This window comes from Pan troglodytes, chromosome 2 (genome assembly GCF_028858775.2).
Source record: "Pan troglodytes isolate AG18354 chromosome 2, NHGRI_mPanTro3-v2.0_pri, whole genome shotgun sequence".
Classification (NCBI taxonomy): domain Eukaryota; kingdom Metazoa; phylum Chordata; class Mammalia; order Primates; family Hominidae; genus Pan; species Pan troglodytes.
The window spans coordinates 191,672,915-191,697,282 of record NC_086015.1 but is presented as its reverse complement, the minus strand read 5'-3'; the positions used below and the strand labels follow the sequence as shown (position 1 = coordinate 191,697,282).

Sequence of the window (24,368 nt, the reverse complement as noted above, 5' to 3'; positions counted from 1 at the left end):
GTTTCCAGGAATTATGATCAGGTTTGGGAAAAAGAAGCAAAGAATCTGTCTGGAGTTAAAAGCAAGGACTTATAAAGTGAGATGACCCTAGTATTTGGAGGCAGGGTGAAGTAAAAAAATAACCTTTTAAAGTGACAATTTAATAATGATCATATATGAATATGGAAGAAGCTCTTAAAACTTCATTAAGAGACCAAAGTGTATCTTCAGCAAGACTCAATGGCAATACAATAGTGGAAAGTTACAATAATCTAATAAATTCTACTGGACTTGTCTAAGGACGTAAAATATCAAGAGAGTATCTAGTGTCTGCAAGAGTTTAGAAAAAGCATTAACCAACCAAGAAACTAGAATATCTTCAGTAACAACAACAAGTAGCGTGCCATGACAGGCTAGCACTAAATCTTACAACCCTTGAAGTCAATCTGTCGTTTTAGTGAATATGTTGAAGCAAGCGTAAAGGGTAACGGCCTGTGAAGACCACTAGTTCTGTATGCCCTAGTAGCTTACTCACCAAACCACCTTACCTGAGTCTTGGAGCTTATTTAACTATCTGTGTAAAAGAAACATAAAGGGATCTGGTGTTTTGGTCATTCTTTTGGGAACTTAGTCAGCTTGAGTTAATCCTTCCTGGGCCTGATCTCTCTCAAGCACAGTAACATCAACTGTCTATGAAGTTGTGGCCCAGGTCCTTGGAGCCAAACCTACTTCAAGAGGCAGTTGGCTTCCTTGTTTGTGAGCCCTCTTTAAACATGGATTTCAGGACGGGTGCGGTGGCTCATGCCTGTAATCTCAGCAGGTTTCGAGGCCGAGGCGGGTGGATTATCTGAGGCCAGGAGTTCAAGACCAGCCTGGCCAACATGGTGAAACCCGTCTCTACTAAAAATACAAAAATTAGCTGGGTGTGGTGGCAGGCCCCTGTAATCTCAGATACTTGGGAGTTTGAGGCAGGAGAATAGCTTGAGCCCTAGAGACGGAGGTTGCAGTGAGCCAAGATCGTACCACTGCACTCCAGCCTACATGACAGAGCGAGACTCTGTCTCAAACATACATACATATATGTATATACACACACACACATATATATACACATATATATGTCTCAAACATATATATACACACATACACACACGTACACACACACATACACACACACACACACATATATATATATTTCATATTATCACATTATCTAAAACAGCCACCTTATGATTTTCTCCTTCTGGATGTATTATTATGACCCCTCTACATCACGTCATGTTATTCCCCTACCCTTTTAAATCTATTTTTTAATAATATCTGCCACCATGTGTATTTTTCTGTTTATTTTCAGTCTCTCCCCTAGAACATATAAGCTTCATGAGAAGCTTTGTCTGTTTTGTTCCTGTTTCCTTGGACTCTCTTTCAAGACCTAGCCCAAATAAGTATTCAGTAAGTATTTTTGAATAAATAAATCAGTGAATAATGACAGACTGTGACACAGGCAGTAACCTTTCTCATAGCACTATCTTTTGGGTAAACACAGTTAGAAGTACAACAATAAGCAGTGGATACTCTAGAATTTGATATAAAAAGGGAACCAAAGAGGTTCAGTGTCCATCTGTGTGTGCACACACATGCTCACACTGGTAACTATGTGTGTATCATCAAGCTGGATGGCCCAGATTTGAAGGCTAGCCTTGTGAAATTGATAGATTTTCTTCAACTCTCTTGTCATAGCCAAAAATAGAAAAAGAGTGACATGACAGGTTGGTTGAAATTTAGACTTTTCTGAGTCTGAATTTCCAGTCTGATTAAACTGTTTAAGGCCAGCAGGTCTGTATACTGGAAACAGATGTTTTCAAGGTGCTAATCCCTCTATCAGAGGAGATTTCATGTTTATCTCAAAGGGCAGTAATAACTAGGAAACACTGTGGTATTATTAAGAAAAATTCCATTTAACATTTAAAATTCATGTGAACATTCTGGGTAATGGGGGTCCTGGTACAAGGAAAGACAGGACATTATTGTTTTGGAATGCAACTAAAAACTGAGTAAAGTTGATCCTCTTGTGCGCAGATATAAAACATTATAGTAGACATAAATTTGGTAAGTGTATTTCCACATACTCTTAGATAGTCCAATATATTGGCAAGGGTGGTAGAGTGTTGTCTGCTTAAATCTTTCCCTGGGCCATAGTTTTCTCATCTATAAAATGAAGAGAATATCACATGTTCTACCTAAGCCAGGGTGATGTTATAAGATTTAGATAAGAAAATGGATGGGAAAATACTCTGTAAGTTGTAAAGTGCTATAATTATGATGATTTTCCTAAATAGCATTAATTATAGCAACCAGTAACTATAAATTAATATGAATAATATAGCTATTGTTAATTATTCTTCTTCTTGAGGGAAGCATCATTCATTAAGTGTTCCCTTGGGGTATTAGTAAAGAGACAGGATTTAATCAGGTCTTCTACATCTGTACTTTACTGAAGCAGAAAGTACATCAACTGCCTATGCCTGAAGTCACTGCAATATCTAACCACTGAGACTCAACAAGTCACAGAATTACCCTGAACTACACAATAAAACAAGTAATTATGATATGCAACCAGTCTGTGCTTGTAAGACATCAATTAGTTTCCAGGGTCCTTATTCTCCCTACCCTCTAAGTTCAGACTGCTCCCTATTTTCAGTTTCTCAAATTAGGTTGATGCAATTTATCACAAGTTCCAGTCTAACGCTGTGTGATTTTGCACAAAAACTGGATAACAGGGGAGCGTGGGGTGAGAGGGGGGAAGAGTGTGCAAATACTATAGTAGCTTTACTCCTACATTTCAATTCCATTATGAATTAGAATAGGCCTTTTTTTCACTCTTGAGTCTCAATTTTATATCTCAGTTCAAATAACTGTTGTCCTGCCCAAGTCCTGCCACGAATCTGTAGATATTCATTTACCTTTCGATTTAGGGGATCTTGCTACTCTCAATCCCTTATAGTAGATACCAGGATCCAAAGTCCTATAACCAAGCAACAGAATCCTATAGACTTACCAACATGTCTTCCTCCTAACTCCCTATCCTTGTAGCTGTGCTAGTTACCTGACTGGTAAATGACCTTCCCAACGCCAGCAACAAGGAAGATTCTCCTGACTAATGCTTTTTCTAGTTACCACCACAAACTTTTATAAAGTAGTTAATGTAATTATAACAATCCCCACACTCTTTAACCATCACTAGAGAGATTTCAAAGATTACATCGTCTTAGTCTGTGTTCTGCCAAGAAAAACAATGCCTGCGAGGAAAGCTCGCATGTTGGCCATTTATTTTGGGAATCAATTCTGAGAAACAGTACTGAGGGACTAGAAGGAGTTAAGCAGAGAAGGAAGGAGATATGGTTTGGCTGAGTCTCCACCCAAATTTCATCTTGAATTGTAGTTCTCATAATCCCCATGTGTTGTGGGCAGGACCGTGTGGGAGATAATTGAATCACGGGGGCATTTTCCCCCATACTGTTCTCCTGGTTGTGAATAAGTCTCACAAGTCTCAGAAGTTAAATGGACGCAGAGAAGGCCCGGCACAGAAAGTGAGTGAAAGGTGTTGCAGTTGAAGCCAAGTGCTACCAGGTCACACCTGTGCAGAGCTGATCGCTGTAGCAGCTGCTGGTACACGAAGGTGGGAGGGGAAGATGCGAGGTGGGGCACCAAAGGTGTCTACTGACAGCGTCCCTTTACCAAGGACCACAAAAATCCCATGAATAAACCATTCGAACATGTTATTTTTATATTTATTTTTATGCATTATCTAAATACATATGTGATAAAAAGCTCACCAAACCACAGTTGGGACTTATTATGACTTGACAAATCATAGTAAGTGCTGCCAGCAGAATTATAGGATGATGACTCCCCCACTGTAAGTACATAAAGACAGTCCAATAAATAGCCCAGAACCAAAATGTACAGCGTGTGAATGAAATGAACTTAGGCCATTATCAAGAGTCTGATTTTGAATGGGTCATATTTCAGGCCAACTATCACTAACCCACTAACTACAGGTGATAGACGAGGAGTACCAGCAATTGGTTATGAAAGAGCATTCATTTGTATTTATTTACTTTTTCATTCTTTATATCCAAAAAATTTAAATTCACAGAGAAGTTGAACAACTATTAAAATAAACTCCACTCACCCATCCTTCACCCAGATTCATCAGTGGCCACCATTTCATCACACTAGCTTTCTGTCTACATAAATTAGATTTGCTGTTGCAATTGAACCATCTGTAAGATGTTGCAAAACCACCCCCCGACATCCCCCATATGCACCTCAGTTTGCATCTCCTAAGAATTTCTAATTTTTTCAAAACCATTCTCACACTGGAGAAATTTAACATAGAAACAGTATTATCTAATATCACCCATACTCACATTTCACTAGTGGTGCCAGTAGTGTTCTTTTATCTACTGTTAATTTCCACCCCAAATCCAAGGATCACATCATAAAATGATATGTCTTTTTATTCTCTTTTAATTTAGAACAGGCTCCTAGCTGATTTTTGATTTTTATAAAGCCAACTTTTAAAATAATTCTGGTCAGGTGTCTTATAAAAAGTCTAACCAATCTGATTTTTCTTGATGACTGGATTCAGATTAAATAAGTCAGGCAGGAATATCACATGCGTGAGGCCACATCCCTTCTGCTGCATCCCATCAGGAAGCTCATGGGTCAGTTTGGCCCATGCTTGGTGATGCTGAGTTTGATGACTCGATTAAGGTAGTGTGTACCAGATTTCACCATTTTAAGCATGACTGCATCATTTTTAAATTAAAAATAATCTGTGAGGTGATACTTTGGGGCACTGTGAGTATTCCACTAGTCAAAAACCTTTCACCCACCCAGTGGTTTTAGTGTCCATAGATGATCTTTGCCTGAACTAATTATGGCCTTAATGATTGTGAAACGGGATGAAAATAAACATATCTTGCCTAATACGTTAACGATTTATTTGTTCAGTATTCATTTCGGTTTCAAGGTAGGGGAGCAGGACTAACTGAAAAGTCCTGTGCTATGAAAAAAAAAATCAGAAACTTAATCATCAAGTAAAAACTGTTACATAGGAAAATCTTATCCAGGATATTAAAGGAAACAAAAGGCCAATGGGAATGGTCTATTTAATTAAGAAACAGTCTCCACCCTTGGATGTTTATATACTAGAATTAGATCCAATGTCCAGCGTCATACTCAAAACATACATGACCATGAACTAATCTTCAACAACCTTCAGAATCTCTGAGGTAGACAACCATACTGACACATTACAGATCGTGAGTTCAAAAAGCCGGAATTTGAATGTGACTGCTCAATTACAGACCTGAGAAAGTAACCACATAATCCTATTTTTTCAATTGTGCTTCACAGAGCTCAAGGAATGTCTTACCACTGATCCCATATGGAAAACAAAGGGGTTCCCAGACCCTACCCAAGCTTGAGCTTCCTTTTGTGATTAATTAGAAAAGCTTTCCCTGATAACTTAGGAATATAAAACTATCTTAATTTAGTAAAACCTAAGAGGCTAATAATACAAAAATTACATTGTGTTTACATACAACTTTTCTTTTCAATGGTAGTTTCATTTAAATTTAATAATACAACAGGAATTTCACTGTTTTATTTTTCTATTATGATCAGTAATGTTTATTACTCTCTTCTTTCTAATATCAGTGGGGGAAAATGGTGATAATTAAAGGAATTTTGAAAGTGTGTGCTTTTTAACTAACAAAACACACTATGTTTGTTAGTCTGTTTTGCATTGCTATAATGCAAAACCTGAAGCTGGGTAATTTATAAAGAGAAGAAGTTTATTTGGCTCATGGTTCCGCAGGCTGTACAGGAAGCAAGGAGCTGGCATCTGCTTCTGGTGAGGGCCTCAGAAAGCATTTACTCATGGAGGAAGGTAATGGGAGGCAGCGTGTCATATGGTGAGAGAGAGCGGAAGAGAGAGCGAGGAGAGGTGCCATACTCTTTTAAACAATCAGCTGTCCTATGAACTAACAGAGAACTCACTCTGTATGACCAGTACCATGGGGAGGTCACTGATACAGTTTTGCTCTGTGTCCCTATCCAAATCTCATCTTAAATTGTACTCCCATAACTCCCCGTGTTATGGGAAGGAACAAGGGGGAGATAATTTGAATCTTGGGGGCAGTTTCCTCCATACTGTTCTCATGGTAGTGAAAAAGTTTCACGAGATCTGATGGTTTTATCAGGGGTTTCTGCTTTGCATCACCCTCATTTTCTCTTACCACCGCCACGTAAGAAGTGCCCTTCACCTCCTACCATGATTCTGAGGCCTCCCCAGCCATGTGGAACTATAAGTCCAATTAAACCTCTTTTTCTTCCCAGATTCGGGGATGTCTTTATTAGTAGTGTGAAAACAGACTCATACAGGCACCAAGCCATTCATGAGGGACCTAAATACCTCCCACTAGGCCACATCTAAAGATTGGGGATTAAATTTCAACATGAGATTTGGAGGGGACAGATATCCAAACTATTTCTATCTAGTTTCTCTTGAAAGTGTAATCATTTTGTTGTAAGTTATATCAATCTTTTTTCCATCATCTGTCTTTGATGAAATTGGGGAAACAATCAATATTTATTTGTCTATAATCATTTGTATTAAGTAATTTCCTCAAAGCATCCCTAATAAAAAAGAATACTGGTGAAAGCTTTGGAGTCAGGCTGTAATACCTGGATCTCCCAATTGCTGGCTTTGTGACCTTCAACAATTCACCTGAGCTCTCGGGTCCCTCATGCAGTTGTAAAAATTAAATAGGTTCATGCATGTCAAGTAATATTCACATAATAAGCATTCAATAAATGCTAGTTACTTGTTACTTTGACAATAGTCTCAAAATAAATGCTTCTGTTAATAGTCAGGCAATTGAGTATGTGACTTTATAAAGTATTTTGATCAAAAGTAAAACTAAGTTACTGAGAGGCTTCAGTAGATGGGGCTTCTATGCATCTGAACATGTGTAAGGGTGTCAGGAATTAACCATAAAGAACACAATCCTAGATCAGTGTTTTTCAAACATTAGCCTATACAGAGCCACCTGGAGGACTTATTAAACCTTAGATTACCAGGCTGTACCTGCCACAGTTTCTTATCTGTACATCTTGGGTGAGGCCCAAGAACTTACATTTCTACGAAGTTCGTAGGTGCTAGTGATGGCGCTGGTATGGGGATGTTCTCAACATCCCCAGTGATGGTGCTGGTCTGAGTCATTCTCAAAGTGAGGTGTTCTCACTTTGAGAATGACTTTTCTAAGTGGATTTCTAACACAATGAACATTTAAGTGTGTGGGGCAGGGGGAGTAAGGGTGGGTGCTGAGTGAATTTACCGTTTATTTCCCTTAAAAACAACCTATATTATGTCATATATATGGTTAATGACGCCATGAAAATACCAATTGACACACCAAATAATAGCTAAGAGGTATTTGGATAAAAATAAAAATGAAGACAGTAACATTTCTATTTAATATAATCTCTCATGCTATATAGTAATATGAGCAGCCTCACCAAACGGATCCTGGTAATGTTCAGTGGAGACAGGCCGTATTCAGTAGTGAGAATTGCAGAAAATATGATCTATTTTATCTAATAGAAATGTCATTTTATGGAATGAGATACAAACTGTTGTAAGTTAGGGAAAAAATGAATGCATTCCTATTGGGATGTGTATCCTCTTTCCCAGTCATTCAGTTGAAGTGTTTACCTTTCCAAAAACCTTACCTCTCTATCTCCCCAAATGTACCCTCTCCAGTGGAGGAGGACTTACAAATAACCCACTAACTTGATAACTGACTCCTCTTTGTCTAATTTTCCATGACATCAATGTTCATAGGATAACTCTCATGATGGATTTGCATGGATGGCTTTTCTCCCATGCTGCTCTAGAAAATAGTTTATGCTAAGTAGTATGCAGTGTAAAAAAGCCATGATACCCAACCTTGAGGAGTTTATATATATATATTCTACTGAAAAATATCACTTGCACTTTTGCCTAGAGATATCAAATTCACTATGTTATTTGATACTCTTTGTAAAACTGTGTGGAAGAGACACAAATTTAAAAACAAAAACAGTCCCCTTCCCTAAAATCCTTCTTATCTAATGGCCAACAGAAATACAATTCAACTTTTCTAATATGCAAAACCAGGCCTAAACTCAAGTCTTATTAATATCCGAGAAGGACATCTTCTCCACATGTTAAAGGCAGAGGGAAAAGTTGTCGCAAAAGCTGTCTTGGGAGCAAACACTAGAGCATTCATAAGGGGGAATACATTTTCATAATCTGAAGTGCAATACTGGCTTGACAACTGAGAACACAGCATTAAACAACAAGAAATAAGGTAACAACAGAAGACAAGAGTTTTTCATGATAAAGCACAAAAACGTTATATTAGGCCATTTTTGCATCACTATAGAACAATAGCTGAGGCTGGGTAATTTATAAAGAAAAGAGGTTAAATTGGCTCATGACTATGCAGGCTATATAAGAAGCATGGTGTCAATATCCAGTCAGTTTCTGATGAGAGCCTCAGGAAGCTTATAATCATGAATGAAGGCAACAGGGAGCTACCATGTCATATGGCGAGAGGAGGAACAAGGCTTGGGGAGAGGTACCACACTCTCTAAACAACCATATCTCGTGTGAACCCAGAGGAAGAACTCACTCATTACCAAGGGGATGGCACTAAACCCCCATAAGAGATTCACCTCTGTGATCGAGTATGTCCCATTAGGCCCCACTTCCAACACTGGAGATCACATTCTGACGTGATTTGGAGGGAAAAAACATCCAAACCGTATCAAACATCAACATAGAACATAAATGCTACGCTTGATAAATGCTTGAATTTTTTTTCCTCACAATTTACATTATTTCATCCTTTTCAGCCCTAACACACTCACCCAGTGTTAGCAATGTTTGGCCAACCCAAATCTCCTTTAAAGGAAATGGTCCTGCCCCCATCCTTTGTTGCCAAAACAGCCATGTTTTCAACCATGTGACTCCATTTCAGAACACTGAGGCCCACAGAACCAAGGGTCCATAAATAGGCCGGTGAACCTAACTTTTGGACAGTGACAAGGAGATTAGATGGGCAAATAAATCTCCTTCTCTTATGCGTTTGGACTGAAAAACATGTAACAAAACTGCCGCCAGGCACGCTGGCTCATGCATGTAATCCCAACACCTTGGGAGGCTGAGGCGGGAGGATCACCTGAGGTCAGGAGTTCAAGACCAGCCTGGCCAACACGGTGAAATGCCATCTCTACTAAAAATACAAAATTTAGCTGGGTGTGGTGGTGGGTAACTGTAATCCCAGCTACTTGGGAGGCTGGAGGCAGAAAAATTGCTTGAACCCACCCGGGAGGTAGAGGTTGCAGTGAGCCAAGATCTTACCACTGCACTCCAGCCTGGGCAACAAGAGTGAAACTCAAAAAATAAAAAAAAAAATAAAATAAAAAATAAAAAATTGCCACAGGGATGAGCTATGGCTGTGATCAACCAAAAAGATGATGTACATGGTTAATTATTAACAATCCAAACATACAACAGGAGGTAAGAAGTCTATCATTGGGTGGAGGAAAACAATGAACATGCGAACACTAGAGAAGCAGAGGAATGGAGAGGAGAGGAAAAGAGGAAGGGAGAGAGGGAAAAAAACAATGAGAAGAAAAATAGATGGAAGAGTTCAGCCACAGATCTGCCCTGACCCTGAGCTTCCTGATATCAGATCTCATTCAGATCCATCCTTAAGATAAACTCCATGATTCAGTGCTACTCCAGGGGGCCTCTGTTTCACACAATCGGCCCTACTGAAGCAGCCTAAACAAGACCAAGTCCCGCTGATATTATCAAGCAGTTTCTTTGACTCTCTGGAACTCAACTTTTACCTCTACAAAAATGAGGGTATGCACCTTCCAGGTCGTTTTCTATTTTTTTAACCTCTAATACTGCATAGATCTATAATGACATTTCACAACTTGCCTGTCACTATCTTTGCTGTTCAAAAGCCATCAGACTAAACCCGTAAGAGGTAGGCCAACTCCGAGTTTAAGCCAACTCTTTTATAAGTAAGGGCAGGGTCATGGTTAAAGTGATCTGAACTTGGGTATACACAAGTAGCCTCACTGTTCACTGTTCTATTCAAATAAGAAAGCAAAACTAAATATGCAACAAAAACCCCTCACTTTTCACAATATTTACCTACTCGTTGAATGATTTCTACTGAATTCCAATCCTTATAAAATAAAAATAATATAAATAATATATTTTTAAAGCAACCCCTTACAATTAAAATAAAGGTCAATTTGCATAGATAATAATAAGGAACAATACATATATTATCTATTCATCAATAAAACAAGAACTCTAAGAATAATCACAATAAGATGAACTATTTGACAGTAAAATAGATATTTGGCACCCCCTTTTTAAGCAGCAGATCCCCTGGTAAAATGAAATCAGACACGGAAACCCATTGTATGAAACATATACAGACAGAGCTGCTTTATCCCCCATCTCCTTTAGTAATATTTCCTGAAGCAATTCTAAGAAATTAATAGTTTAAAAACCACTGCTACAGATTATCTAGGCAAGCTGTGCCATCCTAGAGCGTCACCTTACCAGTTAGTCCACACACACAGTTTAGCAAACTCTAAATGAACTGTCTTTTCTGAACTCTGTGTTTGTGCATAAAAGGGAAATACATTTATTTGAAATTTCTACATTGAAATACCTATAAAGATATCCATAAGATCATCTAGGATCATGGATATTTTTCCAGGAATCCTTTGCATAACAAAATAACATGAAATAATAAAATTGGTAGACAGAAGTTTTTAGAGGTAGGGGAGAAAAGGTTTACTTTTACATTAAGAAAACTTTCATATGTGGTGAGGGCGCTGGAGGAGATGTGCAACAATTGTGTGGATTTATGAATCAAACAGAACTTGTCAGGTAATTTTGCTATTGATTTTGTTTTTTAAAACCTCAGGGAAGACATGTTTCTTATTTTTCATTTTGGTAACACAGGCTTAATAAGCTCTGGCATGATACATTTCAAAAGCCACTTTCTCACATTCCCCAAAATTCAAATACTTAGAAATGTGATGTTAACTTTATACATTAGCTCATCATTCTCAAGTATTTTTTTCTTGAACTCTTGTTTGACCCCTTAAATGTTACCAAAATTGGAAACCATAAAAAAGTATTCAATTCCCATGTCCCATATTCCATATCATGTACTCAGAGATATAAAGCAAAGCGTCATGCCATGGAAACGTACAGAGGGTGGGAACTTTATTTATTTATTTATTTATAGACCGGGTTTTGCTCTTGTTGCCCAGACTAGAGCGCAATGGCACTCACTGCAACCTCGGCTCATTGAAACCTCCGTCTCCCAGGTTCAAGCAATTCTCCTGCCTAAGCCTCCCGAGTAGCTAGGATTACAAGTGCGTGCCAACACGCCTGGCTAATTTTGTATTTTTAGATGGGGTTTCATCATGTTAGCCAGGCTGGTCTCGAACTCCTGACCTCAGGCGATCCACCCGCCTAGGCCTCCCAAAGTGCTGGGATTACAGGTGTGAGCCACCATGTCTGGCCGAGAATTTTCTTTAAACATTTGTGGTTCTGATTCTATATGTTAAATACCATTGATGAGGATGTGCAGATAGAAGATGTTTGAACAACTGCAAGAGAATCAATTATAGTTGATAAGCATAGAAAATGGAAATAAGGCTCATAAAATATTAGAACTAGAAGGGGAATTTATGTCGCTATTCCATCATTTTCATTTAAAGATAATACAATTCCCCCAAAAAGGTAAGGTAGTTTGTATAGTGAAGGGGCTGAAGTAGGACTAAAACTTTAACACCTCCCACTGTGAAACATCTTTTCCAAAACGACATCTCGTACATTTCAACGGATCTTCTTAAGAACATATAAAACAGGAAATATCCTACAAGCCAGCAATATTACTAGGCAGCTACCCAGTCCACTGCACACAACCTGGGACATAGTCACTACTGGGAAAACAAGGGGGAAAATATCATAGCTCCCTCTGTACGGCCATTATCACAGAGAAGTGCTCAGGTTTAGAAAAGCATTTTCATATATACGATCTCATCGAGCTATTCCAGCAATCCTAGAGATTAGTAGATGTTATTATTCCTGTTTTCAAAAGAGGATAGCCCAAGGATCAGAGAGAAAAAGAGAACTTTCTAGGGTTACTCGGGCAGTAAATGGAAGAATTGGAATTTGGAAATCAAACATTTTGCTCCAAAGCTCTAGCACTTTGCATGACATTAGGAAGAAAATACAAAAGGTGAAAGGTCTTCCCTTCTAACACCAAGCAGAGATTATATGGGCCTATTAGATTACCAAAAATTAGGTCATGGCTACAATTACAATTGAAAAGCCAAGCTCTAATACCCTTTTTTGCCATCTACTTCTCCATTTAGGATAGGTTTCATTCGCTTTCCTATAAATATTTTTCAAATATTCAAGACACACTGATATGAAGTTCACGCAAGAGGGACAAGGGAGGGAGGGAGGGAGAGAGGGGAGGGAGGAAGGCAGGGAGGGAAGGAAGGGAGGGAAGGGAGGGAAAGGAAGGAGGGAAGGGAGGGAAGGGAGTGAGGGAGGGAGGAAGGGAGGGAGGAAGGGAGGAAGGAAGGGAGGAAGGGAGGGAAGGAGGGAGGGAGAGAGTCAGGTAGAAAGGAAGGAGGGAGGGAGGGAGGCAGGTAGGAAGAAAGGAGGGAAGCAGGTAGGAAGGAAGGAAGGAAAGAGGAAGGAGGGAGGGAGGAAGGGGGGCAGGGAGGGAAGAAAGAAAGGAAAGGAGGGAGAGGGAGAAGGAAGGGGAGGGAGGGAAAGAGAATGGATCAGTGGTTCTCTGCCAAGAGCTTACAGTTGCATTGAAGAAACTAGTTTATCCACAAATGTCCATATTAGAAGGCAGACTACATGTAGGTAAGACACACAAGATGTTCGAGAAAAAAGCAAAATGAGAGAGAGGAAAGAGAGAAAGTAGCTGAATAGAGAAATCAGAGAGAGCTATATGGTGACAGAATTGAGAAGGCCTTAAATGGAGAACAAGTATTTAACATATTTACAACATGAGCATAAAGATATAGAAGGAACACTGCAATGTGCAAGTGTACTTGGCAAACACGAGTGTTCTTTAAGGTAAAAATAGAGTAAGAGCAGACTCAAAGGGTCAGCTGTGGTCAGATAATGCAGGTGTGCAAACCAAGGCATATAAGGAGATTGGCTCTTACCCAAGGTGCTGATATCTAAAGGATAAACACATTCCTCATGACGAAGGAGAGAGTGGGCAGGGGTAATTGTATCTTGGGACTTAGTGTTGATGTGGGAACAAACACATGGTATGAATCACACATATTTCAGGCTGTGCACAGACAATTTATATTAAAACACTCCCAGCAGAAATTCCTATTTTTACAAAAAAGGTTGCCATTGATAAAAAGTGAGTGAGAGACCGTATCAGAAAGCTACTGATTTCACCTTAATCAGAAATGAATGTGATTCCACAGCACAACAAACAAGGGTTATTGGAGCACATACACATTTCTGCCTTAGACCCAGGGAATACAATGCAACAGACTGCTATGACAAGACTTTTACTTTGCTAGGTGGAGGCTGAAGAAAGTCTAAAGGAGGCAAGGAATAATGTCGTCTCAAGCTTCACTATTCTTGTCTCAACTTAAAAATCATTTCTATACCCCAGAATTCTGCTCATGTCTCATTTCAGGCTTTCTTATGAAATGTTCCTTTTTTCAAAAAATATTCAGAGTCAAATAATAATCAAATGTCTACTATTTACTCAGTGACAGTTTAGTACCTCGTATTAAAGAAATGAGACAGGCCGGGTGCAGTAGCTCACGCCTCTAATCCCAGCACTTTGGGAGGCCAAGGCAGGCGGATCACAAGGTCAGAAGTTTGAGACCAGCCTGGCCAACATGGTGAAACCCCATCTCTACTAAAGATGCAAGAAAAAAAAAAAAAATTAGCCAGGCATGGTGGCACACAACTGTAATCCCAGCTACTTGGGAAGCTGAAACAGGAGAATCGCTTGAACCCAGGAGGCGGAGTTTGCAGTGAGCCGAGATCATGCCATTGCACTCCAGCCTGAGCGACAGAGTGAGACTCAAAAAAAAAAAAGAAAAGGAAAGAGAAAGAGAGAGAGAGGAAGGAAGGAAGGAAGGAAGGAAGGAAGGAAGGAAGGAAGGAAGGAAGGAAGGAAGGAAGGAAGGAAGGAGACAAAAAAAAAATGAAAAGTTGAATTACTCACTTCCAACTTTCCTTTTCACCTCTCCCTTGTTCCAATGTGAATGTTTTTCTTTACGGGACGGGTCCACTTAAGCCGAGTTTACAGTCTCTACTGTCAACTGCAAACTCTGTCAGTGCCAAAAAGAATCCCACCTGTTGCTCAAACTTAAAGTAAAATAGATGCCTAACCAGGTTAAGATAGAAAGGATTAAACTGGATGTGATGTTTGACCAAGTCGTATGCTCTTAGTTTTAGTGTCTTCTTATGAAATAAGGGAGCAATAATACCAACCCCACAGGGACATTTTGGAGACCAGGTGAAATAAGGTAGTAGAAATCATGTGTCCACTAGAATGCTAAGCATACGGTAAGTCTTCTGCACATGTTTTCTGGTGGTATGTTCTGTATAAAAGAGGATTACAGGATTATATTTGGTGTGTTATAAGAGAATTTGCAGCTATTAAATAAAAAGCCCTTGGTCTCAGGTGAAGCTAGATTTTGGTGGCCAAAGATACGTCCTAAAATAAGAAAATACTGGAGTTTTGAAAGGAAGCTAGCAACCTTTGAGGACAGAAGCACCTTCGATATCCACGAACATAAGATTTTCTTAAGCCCCCTCCTAGATTTACCAAATCTAAACCTTCGAAGTCAGGGCCTAGTAATCGGCATTTAACAAACCCATCGGCCTCACCCCAATTCTTGTCCATGCTAAATTTGAAATCTGCTGGCCTAGAATTTGGTTGCCAGTTGCTAATCCAAGTGCTAACAATAACTGGAACAATTTAATTAAAATCCCACAACTCTGAACACATTAAAGAATTCTTTACTAATGTATTCTAACCCAATTCCAGGGGACAAGGAAAATACTTTTCTCTCATTCGACAGTTTCTGTGTTCTCACCCGCAGTGCCAACAGAGAAAACACAATCTACTTCACTTCTCCTCATTTGTCGAAATGGCAAAGACGTTTACCACCTCGAAGGAGTGCGAGTTTCTATTTACTGGTGCTAATAAAGTCTTCTGAGTGTTCTCATAAATCAACTATAAGTTGGCATTATTCATAGCACCCTGTTGGAGCTTAATACATATTCAATTAAAAAACAATGACAACAATACAGCAATATCCACAAATTAGCATTAATTATAGCAATGCATTATTCTCACCCTACTGCTACAATTTTATCTAGGCAGAGCTGTTTATGTCTGGAGACTGTATAGTCCCTTTCATTAACAAAGGGCAATATTTGCTCATTGGTATCAACATTTCCTCTAGTAACATTCACATCACACCTGCTTCAAAGTCCTCATTTTTTTCCAAAGGATTCTTCCATTTGCCACATACTAGGACAGGAAGGATATGTATTCTCCCTGAAGAAAGTCAGAATCCTGCAAAGCATCCTGGACTCTTCTCTTTCCCATAAGCCCCCTCTTTCCAAATTGCTTTTGATTCTTGTTCTCCTTCTCCATGGTCATGGCCACCACCTTGGTTAAGGTCCTTGTCTGCCTCAATGGACCCTTGAAGGTGACTCCAAGACACTCTGTCATTACCATTTCTGATCACTTGAGTACCACTATGTTATAGCAATCCATCTAAATACAGATCAAATCATTTTATTTACTAGCATAAAAGGCTCTTTATCATGTCCTAATGATATAGCCTTAGATTGGAAAAATCCCCCAAATGCCATCACAACTATTAAAGAAAAATTATTTATTTGAATTGGGGGAGTAGCTATAAAGCAGTCAGGGAAACTTTTACCAAGGACAGAAACTGAAGCAAAAGGAACAGCTTAAGCAAAAAGCTGCAAAGCTATGTGTCTCTTTATCTTAGTTCAGGTTTCAGCCTTTTCCAGGGGGCAACGATCTGGTAGTTGGCCAAGTTCCCCACTAAATATGAAAGAACATCACCATTCCCTTCCCTGCCTTCCCCACTTCCGCCACCCATCCGCACTTCTCTGGGGCACCACAGCTTATCTTGCTATACAAGGTTTTGCTGACTCTGGTCTCCTGTTCTGCATGAGCCTTTCACATGCATAGTTGAGGTTGAGGAATCTGTGCCTAGTGGGTTTGAGGTTTCATCAAGAGAAAAACGGGAAACTTATGTGATTTCACTGAGTAACTATTTTCACTACAAAAAAAAAAAATTCCCATATTTATTTTTTCCCCCTTTCGAAATGGCACTAAGGAAACACATGCCAGACTGCCATGAACAGAGGCTGTACTTTCCAAACAGTAGCAAGGACTAAAAATAGAAAAGCTTGATTTGCTCAAGATGTATATAACTTCCTCTCCCATTTCCTCTCCCCACCACCCTGAGTCAGTATACAGAAGCAGTGCACAATGAACCCTTTGCATGCTTACAACAGCCCCAAAAGCATCAAAAGGTTGATAAGTATACAGACTTCATAGTCCTTTCCCAGAGAATTCCTATTGCACAGTCGAAGAAAGAATAGATCAATCAAGCCACAAATATCAATCAAGTAGCTATTCTATCTTCTCGCAATAAAATAAAGGTTATGGGCCGGGCGTGGTGGCTCATGCCTGTAATCCCAGCACTTTGGGAGGCCGAGGTAGGTGGATCACGAGGCCAGGAGATCAAGACCATCCTGACTAACACAGTGAAACCCCGTCTCTACTAAAAATACAAAAAATTAGACAGGTGTGGTGGCAGGCCCCTGTAGTCCCAGCTACTCAGGAGGCTGAGGCAGAAGAATGGCGTGAACCCGGGAGGCAGAGCTTGCAGTGAGCCAAGATCGCGCCACTGCACTCCAGCCTGGGCAACACAGCAAGACTCCATCTCAAAAAAAATAAAATTAAATGAACATAAAGGTTATGGGTGATACAGAAATATGGGTTGTGATCCTGCCTTCAGGCAGTTGCTAAAATAAATGAACAAGAAGGTAATGGAAAGAGCAGAGGCCTGGGAGTCCAGAAATCTCTAATTGTGGTTAGGACCAGCTCTCCTAGTAACTGTGTCACCATGAACAGTTCACTTAAGAAATTTAGGCTCCAGTTTCCTCATCACAAGAAAGGGCAGAGGGGTTAGGACCATGTCAAATCTGGTGCTCTATGATTTGTGATTTTAAATGATTTCTACAAGTCTCCCATGTTATTTTATGATTCTGGCTTATAAAATAAAGTTTGGTGGCAAGATTAATGTCCATGGAATGATTACATTACCCCACAAAAGGGTATATATTAAGTGGCAGAAAAAATCAAACAGCATTAATAAATCTATTTATTAACTGACTCATAGTAGCCTTTACTCTGAACCAGCAGTTGTTGGATACTCTACATTCATTATCTTAATTAGTCCTCAAAATAACCTTCTAAAAATTGTTATTAATATCCTCATTTTTGCATGTAAAGACGGGAAATGCAGTGATAAGCAACAGAGCAGGGCTTCTTAGCCCTAAATCCTGGGCTCATGTCACCACATCACATGACTCAATCAAAAGACTGAGGATGCAGAGAAGAGAGAGATCAAGATGATCCAGTTGTCACACACGTATGAGTAAAATAGTAGAGTTAGACTTCTAAAAATGAGGATATGAGGGTTCATCAGGTATTGAGAAAGACACAAGAAAAATTGGCTTGGCATATGAAGCTGACAATGACGATATGAGCTTCAAAAGAGCAAGGACTGTATAAAAAGCACAGTGGGAGATACAGTGTGCTACATAGGATGAGGTAGGTCATAGAGTACTCTGAAAAATAAACCAAGAGGAGAAATTTAATGTGGAAAAGCCAGAGGAAGAAAATAATATTTTTTAAACCACTAAGTGGTTACAGATATGCAGTTGGAATGTGAAAAAGATAGAATGAAGGCAATGAGTAGGTTGTAACCCAGAAGATATGAACTAGGATGATGGGCAAGAAAATAAAGAGATTGAAATAATCCTGTAAGCCTTGGTGATAGATATACAAAGAAAGCAAGGTATATCATCAATGAATACGATTTAGTTGGCAAGACTAGAAAATATAATGGTATGTCTAACAGAATGTAAGCCTTTGAGTAAGATGATGAGTAGAATTAGGGATACATTGAAAGGGAAAAGGCAGGTGTTATCTATGAAAAGATCTCATGGATAAATGAAACAAAACTTGTCAAAGGAAAACACAGTACCAAGTCACAAGCAGTTCAAATAATTAGATAAAGAAAGATCAAAGTTGATCTTATTAGAGTAGTGACATCTACTGAGAGAAAACAGAAGGTCAAAGTCAGAACTCTGAGTGGGCACCTAAATTTAGAGACAGGGAGAAAGGAGGAGGGGGTGGTAAAGAAGGGAGAAAAGGAATAGTTGCAGGCATGGCAGAGGAATCAAGGAAGTTAGTTCTGCTTAGTAAAAATCGAAGGAAGTGAAAGGGATTCTGAGAATATGGCAAAGCAGGAGGCACCACAAATCTGTCTTTCCACCTAGACAACCATTGCACTGCCACCATCTATATGAACAACCTATTTTGGAAGTCCAGAGTCTATTAAAGGAGTCTACTTTCTGGAGGGAAGCTTTAGATGGTAAGTTGTGGTTAATTTAGGTAAAGTTTACATCTCAGCACAATAGCAACTACCTATACCCCACCTCTTAGATCCTTGGCAGGCATCTGCGCACATGTACTTGAAGCAGCTTGCATACAGCTTACATGATCCAAGCTGGACAAAAAGGACCTGTCTTCCATATATCAAGGATCTGTGCACTGAACATTAATTGCTGCTTTTAATCACACACATAAAGAAAAAGGGGCAACTATCATTAGTGTTGCCCCTCTCACTCCAGCTGAAGTGACTTCCATGGGACTCAAAAGGCCAGTCCTTTTTTTTTTTCTTCTTCTTCCTTTATTTTTTACTTTTTCTCATTTTGGGAGACAGACCTTGATAACCAGGGCATTTGAAAACAACAGAGGAAATGAGAAAGTCATGGCACATAACCAAGGAAACATGCAGGCTCAGAAAATACTTAAGACCACAAGTTAACAAAAAAAGCTAATACTTAGCACAGAGACTGGCAACAATAACCCCACAAAATACAAACAGTAACAGTAAACCTTGGGGAAGAGAAAAAATCTGATTTCCAGGGTTCTACATTATTAGTTTCAAATATGCACTTTTCAACAACAACAAAAAATCAAAAGACATACAAAGAAACAGGATAGCACGGTCTATTCAAAACAAAAATATAAACCAACAGAAACTGTCTCTAAAAACGACCTGATGGGGGATCTACCTGATGAAGACTTTAAAACTACTGTCTTAAACATGCTGAAAGAACTAAAGGAAGCAAGGAGAAAGTTAAGGAAACAATGCATGAATAAAATGGGAATATCAATACAGAAAAAGAAGAAAAAGCAATTGTGGAAATGAAAATTACAATAACTGAAATAAAAAATTCACTAGAGGAACTCAAAGACAGATTTAACGGCAAAAGAAAGAATCAGAAAACTTGAAGAGAGGTCAAAGTAAATTAATTAGTCTAAGAATCAGAAAGAAAAAAGATTGAAGACAGGTGAACTGAGCCTAAGAGACCTGTGGGACACAATCAACTATACCAAAGTATGCAGCATGAAATTCCCAGAAGTATGAGACAGAGAGAAAAGGCAGGGACAATACTTGAAGAAATAATCACCAAAAACTCCCCCAAATTTAATCAAAGCCAAGAGTATAAACATCCAAGAAGCTCAAAAAAGTACAAGTAAGATGAACTCAAACAGACAAATAGTGAGGCATCTTCTAATTGAACTGTCAAAAGACAAAGACAACCGGAGAATTTTGAAAGTTGCAAGAGAGGTGACTCATCACATACAAGGGATCCTCAACAAAATTATCCAGTTTTCTTATCAGCAGCCTTAGATGCCAGAAAACAGAGGGCCAATATATTCAAAGTGCTAAAAGGAAAAAAAATTATCAACCACGAATCCTACATCTGGCAAAATTTTATTTTAAAAGTGAGAAAGAAAATCAAAATGCCAGTCATGATAAAAAAAAAAAAAAGAGGTGAGAGAGTTCTTTATTACTGTTAGATTTCTCCTGCAAGAAATGCTAACAGGAAGCCTGCAGGTTGAAAAGAAATGATACTACAGAGTAACTCAAAAATCATACAAAGAAATACAGATGTCAGAAAAGGCAAATAGGTAGACACTTATAAGAGCTAACATCATTGTAATCATGATGTGTGACTTTACTTTTTGTTTTCTACATGATTTAAGAAACTAATATTTTTTTAATTACAAATTTAAAATCTCATATTATTGTAATTTGATTGGTAAGCCCAATTTTGTTTTCTACAATTTAAGAAATGAGTGTATTAAATTATTAGCTTATGTTATAGCTATGTATAAAGATGTACACAATGTATAAAGATGTAATTTTGTTACATCAACAACTGAAAAAGGAACAGAATTTTGTATGTTATCTAAGTCAAGCTGGTATGACTTCAAATTAGAGTGTTATAACGTTAGGATGTTAAATGTAACCCCCATTGTAACCATAAAGAAAATAGCTACAGAATATACACAAAAGAAATCAGGTAGGAATTTCAATATTTTACTACAAAAAAGCAATTGAATACACAAAAACAATTATATAGGAAATAAAGGACAAAGAAACTATAAAGCATATAGAAAATAAATATAAATGGTTTTATAATCTTATAAATTTTATAATGGTTTGACTTAAAATTTTTTTACCATATGATGGTGTAAAAGTGATACACATTCATTAAACATGATACTTGAAGCATCCATTCTGTCTTTCACTTTCAGTAGAACATACAATAAATTACATAAGATAATTAAAGCGTTATTATAAAATAAGCTTTATATTAGGTGATTTTTTTCCAACTGTCTGCTAATGCAAGTGTTCTGAGTATGTTTAGAGTAGGTTAGGCTAAACCATGATGTTTGGTATGTTAGGTATATTAAATGCATTTTAAATTTACAATTATTTCAACTTAAGACAGTTTTACTGGGACGTAACCCCATCACAACTTAAGGAGCATCTGTAGAAAAATAAGAAGTAATTCTCTGCTTATCAATAATTACTTTAAATGTAAATGAATTAAATTCTCTGGTCAAAAGACGGATTGGCAGAATAAATTAAAACACATAACCCAAATATATGTTGTCTACAAGAGACTTTATATCCAAAGACACAAACAGTTTAAAAGTGAAAGGACAGAAAACGCCATTTCATGCAAATAGTAACCCACAAAAAGCAGACTAGCAAAATATCAGAGAAAATAGATTTTAAGTCAAAAAAGGCTAAAAGACAAAAAAGAGATGAAGAACGTTATATTAATATGAGGCTCAATACAGCAAGAATATGTAACAATTGTAAATGTATACACACCTAATAAAAGATCATCAAAATATATAAAACAAAAATTACCAGAATTGAAGGAAGAAATAGACAGTTGTATAATAATAGAGATTTCAATGTCCAACTTTTAACAGTGGATAGAACAGCCAAACAGTAGGTAAGTCAGGAAATAGAGGAGTTGAACAACAATTGAATACACCTTCTTCTCATGTGCACATGGGACATGTTCCAGGATAGAACATGAATAAGCCCGTAAACTAAATAAGGGTCAATAGATTTGAAAAAGCAGATGTCATACAAAGCATCTTCTCTAAGTACAGTGGGATAAAAATAGAAATAAATAGACATAAGTAAAACTGCAAAATTCACAAATTTGCAGTAATTAAATAATATACTGTTTTTTTTTTTAATGGAGTCTCACACTGTTGCCCAGGCTGGAGTGCAATGGCACGACCTCAGCTCACTGCAACCTCTGCCTCCTGGGTTCAAGCGATTCTCCTGCCTCAGCCTCCCGAGTAGCTGGGATTACAGGCGCCCACCACCACACCCAGCTAATATTTTGTTTTTTGTTTTTTGTTTTTTTTGAGATGGAGTCTTCCTCTGTCACCCAGGCTGGAGTGCAGTGGCGTGATCTCGGCTCACTGCAACCTCCGCCTCCAGGGTTCAGGCCATTCTCCTGCCTCAGCCTCCCGAGTAGCTGGGACTACAGGCGCCTGCCACCACGCCCGGCTAATTTTTTGTAATTTTAGTAGAGACGGGGTTTCACCGTGTTAGCCAGGATGGTCTCGATCTCCTGACTTTGTGATCCACCCGCCTCGGCCTCTCAAAGTGCTGGGATTACAGGCATGAGCCACCACGCCCGGCCAATATTTTGTATTTTTTAGTAGAGACGGGGTTTCACTATGTTGGCCAGGCTAGTCTTAAACTCCTGTCCTCGTGATCCTCCCACCTCGGCCTCCCAAAGTGCTGAGATTACAGGTGTGAGCCACTGCATCCAGCCAATAATATGCTCTTAAACAAACAATGGATCAAAGGAGAAATCACAAGGGAAATAGAAAAATACTTAAAAATGGATGAACATGAAAGAAAACATACCAAATGTATGGGAAACAGTGAAAACAGTGCTAACGAGGCAATTTATAGCTATACACCATTAAATTTAAAGATAAGAAAGATGTCAAACCAACAACCTAAATCTACAGATTGTGAAACTTGGAAAGAAAGAAAGAAAAAACCATACCCAAATCTACCAGAAGGGAAGAAATAATAAAGATAAGAATAGAAATAAGTAGAATGGAGAATAGAAAAATAATGGAGAATACTAACAAAATCCAACAGTTCTTAAAAAAGATCAACAAAATTAACAAACCTTTAGCTAGATGAAGTGAGAGAGAGACACAGAGAGAGAGAGAAGACTCAAACTACAAAGACAAAAATAAAAGTAGGGGCATTACTAACAATTCTACAGAAATAAAAAAGATTTAAGAGAGTACTATGAGCAAGTGTGTGGCAAAAAATTCGATAACCCAGATGACAGGGAAATTTTCAAGAAACACAAAATGCACCAAGACTAAACCACAAATAAAAAATCTGAATATGCTATGAATACTAAGAAGATTGAATCAGTATCCAAAATCTGAGTAAGAAAAAATCTGGAACCATGGCTTCACTAGTAAATTCTACCAAACATTGATACATGAACTAACAACAATTATCCTCAAATCTTTCCAAAAAATTAAAAAGAAGGAAACACTTCCTAACTCATTCTGTGACGTCAAAGTCAGACAAAGATACTACATGAAAACTACAGAACAATATCCCTAATAAACATTGATGCAAAATCCTCAATCAAATATCCCAAGTCAAATTTAATTGCATATTACAAGTTTTATATATCATGGCCAAGTGAAATTTATTATTGTAATGAATGGATACTCAACAAACAAATCAAGGTTATATATTATATTAACAGAATGAAAAAAAAAGTTATCTTCTCAATTGACACAGAAAAGCATTTGACAAAATTCAATATCCTTTCATAAGAAAAATATTCAACAAACTGGGAATAGAAGAAAACTATCTCAACATAGCAAAAGCCACAGATGGAAACCCACAGAGAAAATCATACTCAATGATAAAAGACTGAAAGCTTTTCCTCTAAGATTAGGAATACCAGCTTTTGCCATAACAATTTAGTGTAATACTGGAAGTCCTCATCAGAGTATTCAGGGAAGAAAAAAAAATAAAGGTGTCAAAATTAAAAAGAAAGAATTAAATCATCTCTTCTTGTAGATAACACAATCTTATATGTAGAAAACCATAAAGATTGGACACAAAGACTATTAGAACTAAATAGTGAATTTAGCCAAGTAGAGCATATAAAGTTACTACACAAAAATCACTTACATTTGTATCAACAATGAACAATTCAAAAAGGAAATTAAGCAAATCATTCCATATACAATAGCATCAAAAAATAAAAGACAAAATACTTAGAAATTAACGTGAATAAATAGTTAAAAGCCTTGAACAATGAAAACTTGAATACATTTCAGAAAGGAATTAAAGAAGACATAAATAAATGGTAGACATCTCATGTTCATAGAATGCAAGACTTAATATAACTAAGATGTCAATATTAACCAACATGATATCCAGACTTAATGTGGTCCCGATCAAAATCCCAGTGACATTTTTTAAAAAGTAGAAAA

At 38.0% G+C, this 24,368-nt stretch overlaps 1 protein-coding gene across 14 annotated transcripts in view; it reads right to left on the bottom strand.

Moving 5' to 3' along the window:
• LPP (LIM domain containing preferred translocation partner in lipoma) overlaps nt 1-24,368 on the bottom strand; it is a 726,282-nt gene that overhangs the window by 356,296 nt on the left and 345,618 nt on the right. The gene's annotated exons all lie outside the window — the stretch shown is intronic.